The sequence below is a fragment of the Orcinus orca genome, chromosome 6, assembly GCF_937001465.1.
Source record: "Orcinus orca chromosome 6, mOrcOrc1.1, whole genome shotgun sequence".
Classification (NCBI taxonomy): Eukaryota; Metazoa; Chordata; class Mammalia; order Artiodactyla; family Delphinidae; genus Orcinus; species Orcinus orca.
Genome location: NC_064564.1, coordinates 114,123,910 through 114,143,545, shown reverse-complemented (window position 1 = coordinate 114,143,545; position 19,636 = coordinate 114,123,910). Strand labels below are relative to the sequence as shown.

The 19,636-nt window shown below is 57.3% G+C and overlaps 2 long non-coding RNA genes across 4 annotated transcripts; one reads left to right on the top strand and one right to left on the bottom strand.

The window, feature by feature from the left end:
- Positions 1-467: 467 nt before the first annotated feature.
- On the bottom strand, positions 468-13,200 carry LOC117201055 (uncharacterized). 2 transcript variants are annotated; one of them, XR_007478197.1, is made up of 5 exons: positions 12,798-13,105; positions 12,214-12,395; positions 11,519-11,699; positions 1,500-4,165; positions 468-1,378 (listed from the first exon to the last, which is right to left on the bottom strand). It is a non-coding gene; the product is annotated as an uncharacterized LOC117201055 (long non-coding RNA). The 2 variants fall into 2 exon arrangements; XR_007478196.1 differs by having other exon boundaries at positions 468-4,165; positions 12,798-13,200.
- Positions 13,201-13,305: 105 nt separating this feature from the next.
- Positions 13,306-19,054, top strand: LOC117201054 (uncharacterized). Of its 2 annotated transcripts, none has more exons than XR_004482950.2 (3): positions 13,306-13,616; positions 16,792-16,856; positions 18,710-19,054. It is a non-coding gene; the product is annotated as an uncharacterized LOC117201054 (long non-coding RNA). The 2 variants fall into 2 exon arrangements; XR_004482951.2 differs by having other exon boundaries at positions 13,309-13,538.
- The last annotated feature ends 582 nt before the right edge of the window (positions 19,055-19,636 follow it).

Here is a 19,636-nt window from a genome sequence, read left to right as displayed (position 1 = left end):
CCCCTCCCACAGTGATCACCACCCCGACAAGGGAAAGTCAGCAGGCTGCTGTGGGCTGGAGAGCACCCTGCCCCCCACTCCCCAAGCCCCAGTGCCTTGCATAGCCCTGGGTTGGTGATACTCGAGGGGGCGCTGCTCTCAGCTCAGGCTTGGCAAGACCAGGATGGGTGGCCTGGGGGTGGGTCCAGCGGGAGCACCCCCGCCCCCAGCCAGGGGCCTGGGAGAGGAGCCAGAGGGGTGCAGGGAGGGGCTACAAGGGTGGCAGTGCCCTATTCCACATCCATTCCCCTCCCAGAGACCCCTCACCCCCAGCTGGCTTCCGCCACTCCAGCTGGCCCAGTCTCTCCCCGCACTCCCCTCGCTGATCCCACAGTCTGCCCCTTCCCCCCCTTCTGCCTTCCCTCACCCCTCTCTCCTGCTCACCTTCCCTCCCCCTCCCCACCCCTTTCCCTCCCCCTCCCCCTCTCCATTCCCTTTCCCCATCCTCTCCTCTCTTCTGCCATCCTCTCCTCTTTTCTCTGAGTCCTTCTCCCTCGCCTCCTTCCTTTCTTCTTCCTGGGTTAAAAATAATCAACTTTCTGGGAAGCAGCAGCTCCTGCTGAGCCGCCCTCCCCACACTTGGGAGCCCCTGAGAATAGCTTTCTGCGGTTCTCAACTCGAGCCCCTCCTCTCCCCCACCCACCGCCCCTCTCCCCGCGAGCTGACTAATAAGCCCGGGCCGGCAGCAAAGCCAGCTAGGCTAGAAAGGCTTTAACCACTTCGTGCCCAGACAGCGGGATTGGCGCTCGGCCCCCTGCAGGCCGGCCGGGATGGGGACCCCGAGTCGTGGGCAGCCCCGGAAGCCGGCCAGGCAGCGGCCAGACCCGAAGCTCTGAGCCGCACGTAGTAGACGCTCAATTAATTTTGGTGCTTCGATGAACTTTGACCTGTGACCACCAAACTGGCTCCTCCAGCTGCTTTTGCAGCTAACTTGGGGCTTGGAGGCAGCGAAGCGACATCGCAGACACCCAAGGGATAGGGAGGGGCTGATACTTTGGGGTCACAAGGGGGTGTGACTGGGCCGGTGAGTCTCCCTCCCCTTGGCCTGGCAGACTCCTTGCGCCCCGCCCCCCCCCCCCCCCCCCCCCCGGCGCTGAGCACTGCCTGAGGGGGGCCAGGACTGTGCCCTCTACAGTGTGGGCCAAGGGCAGGCAGGGGCTGAAAACCGTCCTGGGATCCAAGAACGTCCACCGCTGGTCTGGTCTTCAGTGATCTTGCAAAAGGGGAAACTGAGTCCCGGAGGAGGCAGTACGTCTCCGGGTTCCTGCCGCAGACCTTAAGGGATGCAGGGCCACCCGAGACCCTCAGCTCCACCACAGGGGTTTCTACGGGTGTAAGGCTGCGGGGTGGCGGGGCGGGGGACATCAAGGTCAAAGGTGAGGGGTAGGTGGGGAGGGAAAGAACTCAAATCCTGCGAGGACCCCGCCGGCTCCGCCCACTCCGCTAGGTCCCGGCATTACCTCATCGCGGCGCGTGCCCATTGGCTGGTTCCCCCGGAGGCCGGCCCAATGCGGCGAAGCTCGTTAACCCTTCCCGCCCCGCGGACTCAGCCTTGGCCGTGCCAGTTGTCCCCGCGGCCCCACACGGCCTTCGGGAGTCCACGGGCCACGGAGACCGGGAAGGGCACTTGGGGGGCTGGCCTGCAGGCAGAGAGCTCAGTGGTTAGAGCACAAGTCAGTCAGCCTCTCTCGGGCCCCATCCTCCTACAGGCTGTGTGACCTTGGGCAAACAACCTCACCTCCCTCAGCCTCCTCTACTTGTTTTCTCAGCTGTAAAAAGAAGTGAATGATGTAACTCCTGCCCTTCCTAATTCCTTTCCCAGTATTTGCCAAGTGCCGGGCACACGTGGGCTCCGTGTTCCACATTGCCTCCTCACTGCAAGAGGTACACTTATGATTATGGGTTTTCAGAAGAAAGCGGCTCAGAGCAGAGAAGCGCCTCCCAAGGTCACACAGCACGGAAGTGACAGAGCTGGGATTTGACCCCAAGCCTGTGTGCGTTCTGAGCCTGGATTCCTACCAAATGCAAGATACTGTTTCTGCTGGGAGATGCTGCTTCTCGGAGCTCCTGGTCCCGCAGGAGGGACAGGACTCACATCCCCAGCCAGTCAGACCACGCAAGAAGAGCCACTGTGACCTAATAACACCAGTGACAAGCTGGAGAGCCAGGGCCTCCAGGGAGCGAAGGCTTCCTGCAGCAGGAGGGGCTGGAGGTGAACATTCAAAGGGGGAGGCGGGAGGACCCTTGGATAAAGACAGAGGATGGGGGCTTTCCTGGTGGCGCAGTGGTTAAGAGCCCGCCTGCCAATGCAGGGGACACGGGTTCAAGCCCCAGTCTGGGAAGATCCCACATGCCGCGGAGCAGCTAAGCCCGTGCGCCGCAGCTACTGAGCCTGCGCTCTAGAGCCCGCGAGCCACAACTACTGAGCCCACGTGCCACAACTACTGAAGCCCACTCGCCTAGAGCCCGTGCTCCGCAACAAGAGAAGCCACCACAATGAGAGGCCCACGCACCGCAACAGAGACCCAATGCAACCAAATATAAATAATAAATAAATTTTTTTTAAAAAAAAGGATGGATGTGCAGTGGAGGCACATGAAGTTGGGTCTGGAAGCTCTGAAGAAGCCTGAAGCATCCCCTGTGGCCGACCTCCAGGTCCAGGGTCAGCCAGCCGACGCCGATGTGGAACCCGGGCGGCTGCTCCTCTCTGGGCAACACTGGAGGGCAGGGCACAAGCAAAGGCCACATACCTTGTGTCTAAGTATTTACAAGTTATAAATCAAGCTACCGAACTACTAAATAAAATACGTTCTGTCCTCCTTCCCTGACAAATACACCTTCCTAAGGACAAACACCCCTGGAAGGCTGGGTTTGTAATTAGAAGTCTCGGGCCCCTGGGGTCCATGCTGGAAGTGGCAGCACGAGGAGAGGCAGCCCTGGCCTCCGGTTTCCACTCAGTCCCTCTTTTCTTTCTGCGCAGGTTTTGCTCTTTTCCATGAGGGGCTTTACGAGCTCGGGTGCTGACACTCCAGCCTGCATGAGTAAACTCTGCCCACACCCATTGCAAACAGCCACCTCTTGGCCACCCCTAGGAATTGGGGTACTCAAACAGGCAGCTCAGACCACCCCCAGGAGGATGGACCCAGGAAGTGGGCTGGGGGGCCTTGAGCAGGGAATTCCATGGTCTCAGGTGCCCAGATCACAGATTCCTGGCCCCATGAGGAAAGGCACAATCAGAAAAGGGCCAGAGTGCCGCTGTCTAGACTGGGACTGGGGTCTGAGGACTGTGCTGTGGTCCCCGGGCACTGCTGCAGACTGGAGTGGCCCAAGCTGGACGCAGCGCTTCCCCTCTTTTTGGAACTTGCCCCTGACCATCGCTTCCAGCCATGCACCTGACCCTGCCCAGTTCCCAGGTGCCATCGCCGACTGCTTCTCCCCAACCCCCAAGCCCAATACTTACCAAGACCTAAGGAGCTTCCCACTTCAAGAAGTCAGCTCCCTTCACCCTGTGCCCACTGCCCCTGCCCCAATCCAGGCTGGGCCCCCAGCTCCCACTCTCTGCTCACCTCCCTGCCCAGTCTGCCCTTTATGTCCCCCAGACAGATCTTTCTAATATGCAAGCATGATTGATCACTTCCTTCCCTCTCTGGCTTTCCAGGCTTTCAGAGTAGCATTCCCAGGCTCCGGATATCTGGCTCCTCTCAGCTTCTCCTCCCCTCCCTTCACCTTCGGTTCTAAGATCCAGCCATTTGGACCTTCTCTCCAGTCTGGACAGCTTTATGTCCTTTCTGCCCCAGGGTCTTCAGGCATGTCATTCCCCTCACCTAGAACCATGCTTTCCGCTCTTCATTTTGCTAATATCAGCTTAAGAGTCCCCTCCCCATGGGACCCTGCCTGAATCCCCGGATCAGCAGAAGTGACACCGTAATGAGCCGATTCTCTCTGGAGTTACCCATTCCAGGTGTTTCGCATCTGGGCTGTAGGCGCCAGGAGGGCAGACTTGGTCTGTCTTGTTCACTGCTCCATCTTCAGTGCTGGCAGAGTGACTGGCCCAGAGTAGGTGACGCTGCAAGTTCATTGGACAGATGGGTCTGCACTGGGCTAGAAATCGGACTGATGGGAGCTCCTGCAAGCCGCGAGGTGCAGCCCCCCAAAAATATATATAGAAATCAGGAAGCTGAGAATGACAGTATCCATTGCACACTGTATACCAAGCCCTGCTTTATTCATAGTGTATGCTTATTTCTCACAGCCATTTTTGAAATAGGAACTATTATTCTTCCCATTCTACAGAATGAGAACACTGAGGCACAGAGGGTTCAGAGACTTAGGCTCACGGCTGGCAAGCAACAGGCCCAGATTTGAACCTGGGCAGTTGAGTTCCAAAGCTCAACCACCTCCCTCTTCCCATCTAGTCCCAGCTGGGCCAGTACCTTGCTGTGGGTCCCTGGGCCACTGTCTCTACCTCTCTGAGCTGAAGATTTTCTGTCTGTGCAACATAGGGTTGCCAAAGTGGTGATCCCTGAGCTCTCTTCCAGGCTGACACCCTGGGGTCTCATGACGCTTCCTGGCAAGTTCCCCTGATGATCTGCCCTTTGGTGAGTACCTGCTCTCAGGCCCCGTCCCCAGGTCTCAGGCCAAGGCTCTCTGTGGGGGTCCTATGGGTGATGCCCAAGGAGTTTAATGGATGGAGAACAGTTGGGTGTGAGTTAGGCAAGGCAGGTGGGGGTGGTCAGTACTTAGAAGCTGTGGTCAATTTTCCTTTTTTAATCAGTGAGCCCCAGAGGCAGGAGGCAGGGTCCATGGCTCCCCTCACCAACTTGACCCTGTGGTTCTAGAACTCATCTCTATTTGAAACATTCCACCTCGGACAGGCAGGAGCCCAGAGTACTCAGCTGGGTAACCAAACTGTCTTGTCATCATGGCCAGCTGGTGCTGGGCCTGCCCCTCCCAGGGACTGCACATACCCTCCAAGAGCTGAGCTGCCAGGTACTGGGGTTCAGGCAGAGACAGGAGGCTAGTGGTCCAGGGGGCCTGAGCACGGCAGTCATGCCCAGGGGGCACTTGGAATAGACTCAAGCTTGGGTCCCCATGCCAGAGGGGACACTCCACCACATCTCGGGGACTCATCACAACAGCCCTGTGGGATATGTACCCATTTTCCAGAGGAGGACACTACATGAAGACTCAGAGAGGGACAGTGATTTGCCCAAAGTCACACAGCCAGGAGGAGGAGTCTGAATTTTGCTCTTAATCACTCTGCCCCCTGCTTCAGGCAAAGGTGTTCAAAACACATTCGTAGGGACTTCCCTGGTGGTCCAGTGGTTAAGACTTCACGCTTCCAGTGCAAGGGGCTCAGGTTCGATCCGTGGTCGGGGAACTAAGATCGCACATGCTGCGTGGTGCGGCCAAAAAAACAACAAAAAACAAACACGTTCATAGACAGAATGAGTATGAGTGAAGTGATAAGAAAAGTTCTGGAAGAAACTCCGGGACACAAATGCAGGTCCGCGTAAGGGAGTGGTTTTTTGGTTTTGTTTTTGGCCGCACCACATGGCTTGCGGGATCTTTGTTCCCCGACCAGGGATTGAACCCGGGCCACGGAAGTGAAAGTGCCGAGTCCTAACCACTGGACCGCCAGGGAAGTCCCGATGTAAGGGAGTGTTTATAAATGCGCATGCGTGCCCCTTCTTCACCATCCCAGCATCCCTCCTTTCCTGCTTTTCTCATGCTGCCTTCATGTATTCACTCCTTAGACTCTAAGCTCCATGAGGGCAGCAGCTGATTCATTCCTCACCATGTACCCAGGACATAATTCCATGCCGGGCACACGGAGGTGCCAGTGAACCCCGGTGAATGAAAATACAAGTGACTCCAAGAGCAGCGCGTGGCCGCTCCGTACCCCCCCATTTCCGTGTGCCCTTTCCGTCTCCCCGCTCTGGCCTCTGTTTCTCCATCTCTGCCTATGGGGTGGTGCATGCCACCCTGAACCTGAGCTCAGGTGAGCTGCTGGGCTCCTGCTGGGCCAAGGGAGGGGCCCTAACACCCAAGGGGCAGTGGGGACGAGGGTGGATGCTGTGAGGTTCTACACTCATCTTCCCCATCTCCTTGAAGAAAGCGGGTAACTCAGTTCCTTCCCCGTGTCTGCCTTTCTCCCCTCCTTATTCTCCTGACTCTGGTCACTCTCCAGGAGAGGTCCACCCTCCTTCTCTACAAGTAGCTCTACAAGCTACTTGTCAGGAACCCCAAGCAAACACCCCACCCCCAGGACTTGGCACAAAGTGTCCCAGGGACCCAGTTTGCCACAAGGGAAGGGCATGACCAGGACACTCAGTTGGGGAAGGGCTCACACAGGGGATGAGTTGCACCTACCACAGCTCAGTTCACTCACAAACTCGGCCCAGCAGGAACCCGGTAGCCCTGAAATAACATCCACTCTGACACTTCTGAGTTTCTGCAAGGCACTTTCAGTGTGACCCCATTTTACAGATGAGAAAGTTGAGACTCCGGAGAGAAGTGACCTCAAGGCTCTGGTGCTGTTCAAGTCACCAAATATTCCTGAGGCACTGGAGGGGTGGTGGGGGTGAGAGGGGGTGGGGGTGGGGAGCATCTAAGACACTGTCCTTCCGCTCCAGTAGCTGTGGTCTGGGTGGGAGTGCGGCTGACCAAAGCCCAGGTAAGTGTGTGTGACCTGAAGGTGAGAGGGCCAGGCCTGGAGTGACTCTACTGGGAGTGAGGACAGCTCCTGGCACAAATGGGGGCAGGTACTCACTTGAGAGGACCTTGATGGAGGTGGGACTGGGACAATGTTGGCCATGGGAGGGGGTCACGGGTCCAGGCGCTAACTGAGCCAGAGTTGGTGCAAGGCCCTGTGCTGGAGTGGAGGAGAGAAGGATGGGTCCCTGCCCTCACCGGAGTGCGGAGGGTAAATGCCATGGCGGGGAAGCAAGATTAGAGTCTATAGGAGCCCAGAGGAGGGGCACCACTGTTGAAAGGTCTGTGTGTGAATGTGTGTGTGTCTGTTGTGTGGCCAGGGTATGTAAGGTGTGCACATTGAATGGTCTGTGTGATATGGGTGGGATGTGTGTCTGCGGCCTATGGCATATGGAGTGTGTACACACGCAAGCGTGTGTGTGTGCCTTGGGGTGTGTCTGTGCCTGTGTGCTGGTGTGTGTGTTGTGGGGTGGTGGTAACTGGGACACTCCCCAGGGGAAGAGCTAAGGAGAGATGGCAGAGGTGTTAACCAGGAAAACGGGGGAGCAGAGGAGGTGTTCCGGGCAGAGGGAGGGAACAGCACATGCAAAGACCTCTAGGCAAGAAGAGGGCGCCCAGAGCACTGGAGTACTTGAAAGAGTTCCAGTGAGGCTGGGGGACGGGTAGGGCGGGTCTCTTTCTCTGATAGCTTGAGGGTGTGCCGGGCAGGAGTGCGGGTGGGAGTTGGGGGGGAGGGGGTGCGCCGAGAGTGTTCAGCCGCACTGACCAGGCGGGAGGGGCGGGCCTGGACCAGGGGCAGATGCTGGGTGGTGGTGGGGCCGCGTTTGCGGAACAGCCAGAGCCCCGGCCACGCGCATCTGGGAAGCTGTGTGGTCTGGGATCCCGGACCTGAGCCTAATGCCGGCTCAGCCGCTGAGAGCAGTAGCTAGAAGGTTCTTAGTTTCCCGTCTATAAATTGGGTCCCGAGATTATATGTCAAAGACCCAAGAAAGAGCCTAAGAACTGTCCACGTTTTCAGTGCAGTCTGTGTGTGTCTTTGGTGAAGGGTGGGGTGGGCATTTGCTAACAAGCTTTCCCAGCACCCCAGGAGGCCGGAGATGCGGAAGATGGCAGCCCTGGCACAGGGCTCAGCTGTTAGTACCTGGCCTGAGGGCACAGAGGAGGGCATGGGGTGGGCGACGAGAGCCAGGATTTCAACCCAGGTGACCGGACTCCAGAATGGCCCTCTCACCTGACTGCGGTAGGTTCATAATCTGGGTCACGCACTAACAGCTGCCCCAGAGCCTTCACATTGCATGGTCTTTTCTTATATATTTTATCCTTTTCTTATTTCTTGCTAGATTATCAGTCGTGATTTAGAAATGAGAAAACTGGCCAGGACTCAAACCCAGGCAGACCTGCTCCAGAATGCACCCCCTTCCCCCACCTTGTATGTATGCAGCCGGTTTTCCCAGCATATGCGGAAACGGCCCTCAACTGCAGGTGGCTAAGAGCCTGCGGCAAGGCAGAAAGGACTTGGGCCCGGAAACTCCGCTCTGCTGCCCACGTGCCGTGTGACCTTGGGTGAGTCTCTTTCCACCTCTGAGCCTGGGTCTGTGCAATTCCCTTACTGAGTCTGGGAAGATTTGTTGAGCACCTGCTAAGGGGCAGATGAGACCGACGTCCAGAGAGCCTAAAGGACTTGCCCAAGGTCAAGCAACCCGCATAATGCGACTCGGATTTGAACCTGGAACCCCAGTGTGTGCCCTTCAAGGCGGCCTACTCCAAAGCCTCCAGGAGTGCTGTCCCCGCCCCTAGCGGCCCGCAGCGCGGGGCTCAGGGGCCCCACGCGGTTCCAGGCCCGGCCAGCCTGACGTCAGGCCGGGGCCGGCGGGGCCTAGCTCTGCACAGACAGACGGCGCGGGCCGGACCGGGGGCGGTGATGACTCAGGGCCCCGAGACGGCCGGGAAGCGGAAAGTTTTGTGCAGATGACATCACCGGGCCGCGAGGGCGGGAGGGGGCCGGCTCCGGAAAACGGCGGCCTGGCGGGCAGCCCGGCCTAGGGCAGGGCGCGGGAGGGCGCGGGCGGGAGGAACGCGGGGTCGTCACGCTCCGCCGCGCCGAAAAATACCGACCCCCCTCACCCCCGGCACCCCGCTCCCAGCCCCCGGCCCGGGATCCAGGCCCTGGAGCCCGATTCCGCGCTTGCCGGCGAGGAGCGGGTTCCACCCGCCTGCTAAGACGCCGCGCTCCCCAGCGCTCCGGAGGCAGCCGCATCCATCCTGCTGCGTCCCTGCATTTTAATTACCGCCGCATTAATATTCATGAGCCGGGACTCGAGGGGGACCGCGGGCTGTCATTTCCCTCGCCCGCGCACCCCCGCACCCCTCTTCCCCGGCTGAGTCGTGGGCTTTTTTCCCTCCCGCTCCCAGCCCCGCCCGCGCCAACAGTTGGTGCACGGCCGATTTGGGGTGTGTGTGAGCGAGATGAGTGTGAGCCGGTGTGGAGGCCGTGGGGAAGGGTAAGGGCCGGGTGGGGAGGACCTGAACGCGGCATGGGGGGCGGAGTGAGAGGGTGGGATGTGCCCGCGAGGTCTAAGTGTAAACGTGTATGAGTGTGGTTGTGTGCCTGTGTGTCCGCTTGTGTGAACGTGTGTGCCCGAGGGAGCACGGGCCTGCGTGTAAGCCTGTGTGAGGGCCTGTGTGTGTGTGTGTGTGAGCGTTGCCTGTGTTTCTCTGGGCAATCCCAAGGGCTGTGTGTAAGTCTGGGGGAGGCAGCTGTGTGCAGTCTGGCTTAGGGCTGGGGGAAGGGTCACAGGGTCTGACTGTACAATAGGGAAACTGAGGCCTGGGGAGAGGCTGGGCCTTGTCCAAAGTCACCCGGTGAGTGAGTGGCATGGAGGGCCCAGAACCCAGGGCCTGGGTGTTGGGTGCTTTCTGCTCCCTGCTCTCCTGTGCCGTTGTTTACAACAATGGCAGACAGAAGGTGCTGGAGCTGGTACCTCTCATGTGCTCTCCCCAGCAAACCTGTGCCGCAGGGGCTCCATCGGGCCCCTTTGCAGACAAGGACACTGAGGCAGTGGTCTAGCAGGTGAAGGGTGAAGCTGGAGCCCAGAGATGTCCAAGTCCACAGCCCCTGGCTTTAACACCCATGCCATGCTGCCCCCTGTGGAACTGTTTGTGGGGGTCCCCTCTGGGATGATCCGGGGGTACCTGAAAGTTCTTCAGGACCGCCAGTGCTGCAAGGGCCCAGGCATCAGAGGGGGTTTCACCAGAAGCGTGGCTGCTTCACCGTGGCACTCCCAGTGCCCCAACTTGCCCCCCCGCTCCTTTGAAGCCTGCGCGTGCTCCCCGCCCCGGCCCCCAGCCCAGGCACATCAGGGGCTCAGCAGGATGCTGGAGGTCTTGCTTCACAAGGGAGCAGGCCACAGACTTCAAGGCTCCTGGCCCTCCTCCTTGGGCCTGGGGTCAGGCAATCACTCATTCATTCATTCATTCATTTGTTCATCCAACTGATGCTTAAGTGCCTACTGTGTGCCAGTTACTGTTCTCGACACTGGGGATTCTCTGAGTTTAGGAGGAACCCATGCCACTCTGTTCCCAATGCTGGTCATCTCCACCCTGGGGTGGAGGTCTCTGGGCTCTAAGAGGGGATTTTCTGTGCTCAGGCTCACTTGGGGTGGGGGTCTAGGGCACCTGTGCACAGAAGACAGTTTCCCACCCCCGGCCTAGCCACAGAGGTCTGCGTGCACACACAGTGGGCGGGCCAGGCAGAAAAGGGCCGCCGTCTCGGGACTAACGTGGAGCGGAGCAGACCAGGCTAGGCAGCCTGGATCTTTGCTTCCCTCTCCTTCTGGAATGTGTCCTTCTCCTTCAACTAACCCCCGGGGCTGGCCAATCCGTCTTTCCCTGGGTGAGGCAAGGCCTCCCTCCCTCTCACGTCTACCCTGCCCCAGTCCTGCCCTTCTGAGCACCCAGAACCAGCTGTTTCCTCCTCTCCGCCCACACGGGGCTGGGCTGGAACTCATCTCCCAGCCATATCCCCTGAGTTTTCTCCTCCCCTCCTGGGAACTCTATGGGAACATAGATAAGGGGACAGGAGGGACAGTCTGGGGCTCTCTGGAGAGGAAGTCATGGTTTCACTGGGCTCCACAGGTCAAGTAGGTGTTCGCCCTGTGAATGGTGGGGAGAAGGGAGGAGAGGCATCCCCGGCAGTGGGAATGGCTCAGAGGGGTGGCTGAGGCCCCTCTTCCGGGAACCAGAGCAGGCCAAAGGCATGAGATCTGGGGAGACCAGAGGGATAGATTTTCTCCTAAAGAGCTGGAGGCAGTACAGCCTAGTGGTCGGGACTCCCGGGTGAGCCCACCCTGGGTGAGACTCACACTACCGCCACCACTGTGAAGCTTGGGCAAGACTCTGAGCCCCATTTCCCCATCTGTCTAATGGGGAGAGCAACATATATATATATATATATATATTTTTTTTTTTTTTTTTTTTTGCTGGATTGTATTCAGATTAAGAGACACTGCCCGTAAAGCACCTAGCACAGGGCCTGGTGCTCCTACATGGGACAGTCTGTCCTCAAGGACGGAGGGAGGCCCCTGGGATAACTGTCCCCATATAGCCCAGAATGGGATTTAAGGCTCAGCTTGTGTCCCACAGTGGGGATGGGTTTGCTAAGGACAGTCTTCTGGGGCGAGTAGGGACAGGCTGAAGCCATCAGTCAGGGGAGGCTCAGGCTCTAGGTAACAGGAGGGTCTCCAAGCCCCACAGCCCCTGGCCTCACCTGTAGATCTCTCAGAAGGTGCTGCCAGATGGCCCATCACTCAAATCGCCGGAAAGCCATCAGTCAGAGGTGGCCTGGACCCACCCATCCTGGCTCAGTCCGCTGCAGTCTTCTATGTCTCTGTCTCCCGGCTCTTTCCTTTGCAAATTTCTTTCTTTCTTTCTTTTTGGAATAGACATACCTGTACAGGCAAAAGAAAAATTTTTTTAAGGAAGTACTGCAAAAGTTCACGCAGTACATCCTCACCCGTCCTTCTAGTTTTTTTGCATATATGTTTCCAGGACATTTCTCTGCCTACAGAACTGTCTTTCTCCAACTCCCGCAGGATCATACCCACCTCTGCTCAAAGACCTTCGGTGGCTCCTTACCTTTATACAGCAAAGGTAGCTTTTCTAAGGCTTTTAGCAACACCACCCCGAGTGTGTTACCTCCTCTCAGGCTGCCATGCCTTTGCCCTTGCAAAGAGCCTCCACCAAAATTCCTCTTCATTGCTGCAAACCAGGCTTCCCTGTTTCTGGGCCTCCTCCCCCAGCTCCTGCCCTCCCTGCCCCCGACCTCTCTCCTGGTGCCCTGCAGCCCCGGAGGTTCTTTTATGGTGGTGCTTTTCGCATTTAACTTTCACAAGGGTGTTATTGGAGTCGTGTGTTTCTCGAAGGCTCTCCGGCCACCCCATTCTTAATTTTGTTGCCACCTACCTCGACGTCTTACACATAGTAGGTGCTTCAAATGTTTTATTTTTGAAAACATTCAACTTGCTTTTTCTTTAGGGATTCAGGTTCCAAGCCAGCAGATCAAGGTTTGAATCCTGACTCTCTCATTTCCTAGCTGTGTGTCCTTGAGAAAGTGAATTGACCTCTCTGAGCCTCAGTTACTTCATCTGGAAAATAAAGTCAATAATAAAACCTCCCTCCAAGAGTAACTGTGAGATGACAATGTATGTAAAACACCCAACATCAGCCTGAAGCAGAGCGCCGCTGACACGTTCTACTCATTCGAGTTATTCAGTCTTAGTCTCATTCAGACTTGCCCAAGGCCACCTGTCCAGTTGTGGGCAGCACAGGGACTCGACTCCCATCTCTTCCTACTGCAGTGCGCCCAACTTCCCGCTGATGAGTGAGGCTCACAGGCCACTGTCTGTTTTGCAGATAGAACAGGGTCCAGAGAGGCTGAATTGTGACCCCAGGTCACACAGCCCTGTGAGGAAAGCAAGGATCAGTCTGTCTGCCAGGTCCCTGGTGGGTTCCCCCGGCCACTTCCCCACAGCCCCAGTGAGACCCACCATCCTGATCAGAGCCTCTGGTCCTCCTGGTGGTCAAGGAATCAGCAAAGTGGGCCTCTTGGAGGCCCGGTGGCCCCTACAATTGGGACAGTCAATAAAGCAAAGAGCTCCCACTTGTGGGATGCTCACAGTGACCCCATTATCCCATCTTCCAGGGGCGCTCACTCAGACTCCTGCGGTACAGGGGCTTGCCAAAGGAGGGGTATGGCCAGCATTCTTCCTCCCCCAGCCCTCAGGACCAGCAGGACCGTGGGCTCTTGCCTGGGCTGTAACAGCACTGGGGCTGGAGCTGGGGGCCAGGCGCAGCCCAGGGTCGGGGGTGCTTCCCAGGTCTCGAAGATCATCTGGGGGCCCTTCCCCAGCCCTGGCCCCGCAGAGCCTGCCCAACTGCGTCTCTGAGCCGCACCCAAACTCTTCCCGGCTTTGCCAGGGAGACTGGAAATTTCTGCCCAGCAGCTTCTCTGGGAGGATTTCGACACGGCTCATGGGGGACGGGGAGGAGAAGCCAGGCTGCTGCGAGGCTCAGCATTCTCACGGCTCTGCTTAAGAGGACAGGGAGGGGGGCTTCGCTAGGCCTTGGTGAGTCCTTCAGAAATAACAGTAATAAACAACCAGCTCCAACAACAGCGACTGTGTATTGAGCACTTACTGCCTGCCAGATCCTGTGCTAAGTCAAGACTGGCCTAACGGAACCTTCCAGAGCGCAGGCGAGGCTGGCACTGTTACTAACCCATCTCACAGGTGAGCAAGAGGATCCAGTGGTGAAGGCGGCTGCCCCAGGCTACACAGCTGGAAGCTGAGGCCAAACTCTGGAACCCAGTAGGTGCAGGTCACTAACTGGCTGGGAGCGGGCAGGGCTGGAAGGGGCCCAGGGGAGGCTGGGGTGGGGGAAACACTAGGGCCCCCTAAAGGAAACTTCGATACACAGAAGTTAACCACGGCTCGACCACGATCTGCAGTCCAGGGGAAGGCCTGCTTGGCCCTGGGGTCTCTGTTAGCATCTAAGAGTGTCCTCTTCCTACACTGAGTCCCCCTGGAGACCTCAAGGGGTCTGGAAACTTCTCCCTACAACCAGTCTTGGTAAACCAGTAATTCCAGACACCTCCCACCCCTGCCCGGCCCTGGGGCTGTGGGCGTCTGACACTGTGAGGTCAGATGCACGGGCCTGCTCACTGCGCTCCGGGGTCCCTGGAAAAGCACCCCAGTCAGCCAGTGGCTAAGGTGCCCCTACAGTGTGCTTGGCCTTCAGACCCCAGGGCTGTCAGCAGACCCAAAGTCACAACCCGGGGAGAGGGGTGAAGGGAGAGTCTCAGGCCTTGGGCAAAGGAATGGGGCGGGGGGCGGGGGGAATCAGACACCCCGCAGTGATGACTCTCACTGGGCTCAGGTCCCCCACCCCTTAAATGGGCAAACCGATCCCTTCCCTCCCAGGCAGCTGAGGCTTCAGTGAGCTCCCGGGAACAGCGCAGGGAGGGAAAGGGGCCACCCCAGGCCTTGCTCCCCGCTCCCTCGTCTCCCCCACCACCACAACCCCCGCCCCCGGCCGGGCGCCGCTCCCCACCCGGGGCCAGGCCGCCGAGGGCGACGCGAGCAGGGCGCGGCAGCGGCGCGGGCCCAGGCGCCCAGTTCAGCGGAAAGGAATGTCTTGCTCGGCGGGGGAGGCCGCGGCCCCCGAGGCCGTGTAAACCCCGCCGCCCCTCCCCGGGCCTCATTTATTGCGGCTCTAAAGCCGGGCTCGTTCCGCCAGCCGGGCTGCTCCGCGGTCCGCCGCATGACTCCCCCCCGCGCCCCGCCGCCCACTCCCGCCCCCCTCCCGGCCGCCACCATCAGACCCTCTAACAACCTTTGCCCAAAGTAGGGGAGGGTCTCCCAATGGAGGTGCCCGCGCCCCTGCCCGGCGGAGCCCACCGCCCCGCCCCCACCCGCTGTGGCGCCCCCCCCTCCCCTCCCAGCGCCGCCCGCCCGCTCCCTCCCCTCCCCTCCCCCCTCCATAACTCAAAAGCTTGTCAAGCTGGTTCCAGACTCCTGGCGCCGGGCTCCGCTCCAGGAAAGAAAAAAAGGAGAAAAGCAAAAGGGAAAAAGCCGGCGCGAGGGAGCGAGAGAGAAAGAGAAAGGCCCAAAGAGCGAAACTGTGTCCCCGGACCCGCTCAGCTCCGTGGTCCCCGTCCCCCCAGCCCGGCTCCCCTAACCCTGCTGGGGAACCCCCGCACCCTGGGGGCAGAGGGCGCGCCCGCAACACTGATCAATTATTTATGGGCGAATCAATTATTCAGCTGCCCCGGGAAGGGGAGGGGCGGGTAAGGCCGGGGTGGGGGAGAGCGGCTGCGGAGACCACCCCCCGGGAGGTCGCGGCTCTCCCGCCGGGCCTCGGGGGTCGGCAGGCGTCCCCACGCCGGGGGTCCTGTTGTGAGAAAGCTGCCTCGGGGTGGGCTCCAGGAGGAGCGCGGGGGAATCCGCAGAAGCAAGATAGCTGAGATACCACCCAATTAGATTGGGGAGAGGGGTGGAGAGCGGGAGGCTTGGGTTGGAAAGAGCTGGCTGGGGATGGGGTGGGTGGCGTGGGAAGAGCCCGGCCTGTGAATTCTTTCCTTTCTTACTTCATTCATTCCCATGTTTATTGAGAGCCCACTGCATGCCACTGTGCCCAGAGCCTAGTGTGGCGGGTGGCAGGAGAGGGTTAAGGGCAGGAATTTGGAGTTAAGAGCTGGGTCCAATTCCTGGTTTGTACTGTATTCTCTCCAACTGTGTGCCCTTTGGCAAGGGACTTGCCCTCTCTGCGTCTCCACTTCCTCATCTGCTGGATGGAGAAGAGCAGAATGAGGAATTGAAGGAGGTGGTGTGAGGTTTCAGTAAAATGGGGCACTTGGGCAGGGCCTGGCACAGAGTGGGGTGTGTGTGGGGTCCTCTGTTCACATTGAGGGGAATATGCCAAGGCCCCCAATATCCTTCCCTCTCCCCTGTCCCCATCTGTGGGTCCTGAGAACCTGCATCTTTTGCTGCTTTCAGACACTGAAAGGTTGTTATCAAAGCCATGTCAAAGCCAAGGACTCTGCCCAGGGCTCTCACCTCTGGCAGGCTTCTTACTAGCCTGGCCCTTCAAAGGCTAGTGCATAAGGCAGCTAGAGGGGTCCACGTGCGCCTCAGCGGAATCCGCTTTCTCCCCACATCCTTCCCTCCTCCAAAGCCTCTTCCCTTCCCCATGTCCCCCATTCTCCTTCCGATCTGCTCCTCCCTGCTTCCCATCTGGGCTGGAAAGGTTTGGAGCCCTGAGGCCATGGGGACAAGGGACTGTCAGAATAGGCGTGAGGCTCAGACTCCCCTCTTCAGTGTGTCAGTATGTTTTCCATCCAAGGCTCAGGAGCTAAGGAGGCTTCTGTTTTCAGACTCAGGCTTGCCAAGGGGTTTACTGTCTTCTCACCAAACCTTACAGCAGCTGTATCAGGTGGGCCTGGACAGATCCAGGTTTTGTGGGGCCTGAAGCTTTTACAATCTTGGGGACCCTGTTTAAGAAAAATAATGCAAAGTTATGAATACACAGTTAAACCCGGGGCCTTGACAAGAGTCCCTGAACCTGAAGCTTCATTAGCTTCTTGGTAAATTGCTACTGTAGGTGGGGGACACAATTATTCCTTCGCAGAGGTGGAAACAAAGCTTAAGAGAGGGAAGTCGCTGGCCCAAGGTCACACAGCTGAAAAGAACACCGCAGCTGGGATTCCAGCCCAGGTCTTATGCTACAGGCAACACCCTGAACTGCCTCAGTGCACTCACTTACCATCTTACTGCCTCATCTACTCTGTGTCATATCTCACCTGTCCCCACCATGGGTCCAGCCCAGGCAAGGTCAGGGAAAGCAGCCTTTGTCTCCAGACCAGCCCGTGCCCTCTGTCCCAAGGCCTTCATGCCCAGGGGCTCCAGCCTAGGAGACTTTCTGTCTTGTGACAACAACCACACAGTACCAGGAAGTAGGTCTCTTCTAACCTTTCCATTCCCACAGCTGTACCTGCTCATTCCAGAATCCAGGCTTCTCAACTGACGCCAAAGAACACCCGCTGTTAGGTGGTAAGCTCCAGGGGCAGGGGCTGGTTCCTTCTCCTTCGGCAAAGTATTTCCAGCTCTCAGCACAGTGCAGGCTGTCAAAGTGAATTTAGTGGTAACGTCTATTCCCAGCTCAGGGAGGGGATGGGGTGTTAGGGACAGAGGAGAGGTTGTTAAATTGCAGATTCCTGGGTCCCTCCAGACCTACTGAATCAGGCTCTCTGAGCACACGGCCTGGCACTCTGCATTTTAAAACTCCCTCAGGTGCATCTCAAGCTCAGTAAAGTTTGAGACTCGCTGACCCAGGGGCCAGAAAGCACAAAATGCTGTGTCTCGACCAAGCTCCTCTCACAAAGGGGATTCGTCTCCCCTAATTCTGGACAGTTTTACCTGTGCACCAAGCTCACCTTCCAGCTGAGAGCTAATTGTTTCTAACACTTACTAAAGACCTATTGTGTGCCTGGGACTGGATCTTAGGCTTCAGATAGTTGACCTGATCGGACACTCACAAAAGCCCTAAGAAGTAGGGACAATTATTGTCCCCATTTTAAAGATGGAGAAACTGAGGCCAGGGGGGGCAAAGTGACTTGCAGAGGAACAAAGCACTGGGGAACGAGGAGGTTGGAATAGAAGAGCCGTCTGCAGGACCACTGGCCTCAGTAATTTACAAGGGTCTCGTGAGAAAATCCTTAGATGAGAATTTATACACTGCCTATGAATGGCTTGGAGAAATCAAACACGCTACAGTCACTACAGGGATCTCAGGCTAAGATGTGCAACAAAATTAGGTGACAGACCCCAAAGAAATCTAATCAAGTAGGCCTCTTCTCCCTGGTATCTTTGGAGTCAGTGTTCTGGGGAATGGGTGTTCGCAGAAGGATTTGCTTCAGGCAAATCTTTGCCTTTTCTCTGCCTGCAGTTCTGGTACAAAAGGGAAAGGGCCAGGCCAGCAAGAGGAGGGAACCAGGGCGGTGGTAGGCAGGCAGGCTGGCACTGCAGGCCAGCATGGCTCCCTGGGCTATCTGCAGGACCGTATCATGTGATTCCCGCCCCCCCAATCCTGGGCCAGTGCTCTGTGCAAACACAGCCTAACCCTCTCCTGCTCCAGTAGGATGATCAAGGCACTGGGGAGGTGTCAGGTGGGGAGGAGCTGATTTAGTGGCCTCTGTTCCTGGTGCCTGAGGAGCTAGTTGGGGCAGAGGGTGTGGACTTATTCTGGGAAGACCCAGAAGGCAGAACTAAGGGAGGTCACCCAGAGGTCACCCAGAGGGGTCTGTTTTGCCTCACAAGATAAACTGTCTAATTGTCAGGGCAGACTTGTAGGTAGTGAGTGCCCCACCTGGGGAGGTATTCAAGGACAAGTAGGGCATATGTGTGTGTGTATGTACAGAGCCATGACTCAGGAAAAGGATTGGCTGAGGCAACCTTGAGATCTTTTTCAATGTTGAGACTTTGGGAATTTCCATTCTTAACATAACTGACCTGCCCAAGTGGGGCAGATGGGAAAAATTAACAGAGACAGAAGGTAGCCACAGGTTAAGGTGCCCAGAATGGGAACCCACAGATGCTGGAAAGGCGCCCAGGGGCACCGAACCAAGCCCCCAGCCCTTGGCCTTCCAGCAGAGCTGCCATTTCTTTGACGTTAAGGTGTGCTACTTTCTCTTGCAGTCATCTGTAAATGCTCATTAGCTCTTCATGATAGTGATTAATAATAATAGTAGTGATAACTGACAATCAATAACCGTAATACCCATAGCATGAACTGAGCACTTACTGAGACAGACTCTATGCTAAGCACTTTCTATATAAACCTGTATAATTGACATGACAGTCATACACGCAATGTCCTTACTTTTACTATCATTCCCATTTTACAGATGAGGACACTGAGAGCTGACATGTGACCCAGGACTCAGAGCCAGGCTCAGGAAGTGAGCTGGGAAATGCCAGCAGAGGTCCAAGAAGAAACATGCTGCCCTCCCACTGTGGGGCTGCTTCTGCCCTCAGTGGCCAGGGACTCTGGCCATTCCCAACCCCAGGGGTACACAGCAGCAGAAACTGGCATGGGAATAGGGAGAGGGGACCATCTCCTCCAATGCCCTCATTTTATACCAGGGGAAATGGGTATCGAAGAGAGGAAGAGACGTCTCAGTCCTCCACGTGGGCTTCTCCTATGCACTCCCACCTCCTACTCCTCTTTAAAAGGGATATTTTAGAAGTTATTAGTGGTAGCTTATTAGTAAGAAAACATTGTTAAAGGAATGAGAAGACCTGCCACGTGTCAAGTGGTTACCATGTGCAGGTGACGTGTGCGGGATCGTTTGCTCACCTGTAATGGGAATAATAACGATGCTTCCCCGCTGACCTCACAGGAGGGGTTCACGGTTAAAGGTGACAGTGAACGTGAAGCAGCTGTTTATAAACTGGAGGACCCTGCCACCGCGACCATCTTTGGGCATAGAGATTAGCAGTAAGTGCTGAGGCTCCTATCAGGGAAACTGACCAGTATTTAGGGCCCAGAGCAATCCGTTCTTCCAGTGTTAGATCCTCCCTAGAAAGACCCCCATTCATTTATGCATCTATCTGCCTGAAAATCATGTACTGAGCACCTGCTACGTGCAGCAGTATGTCCAGCCCAGCAGCTTTGAGCACAGGCTCCGGGTCAACCCTTTCCTGTCCTGAGTTCAGATCTCAGCTTCACCGCTCTCCAGCGCACGTGGCCCTCCCTCTGGGACCCTCCGTGTCTCCTGTTAGGATGCAACCCAGGGAACAGCAGCTGAAGGAGAGAGGAGCCTCACGTCTCA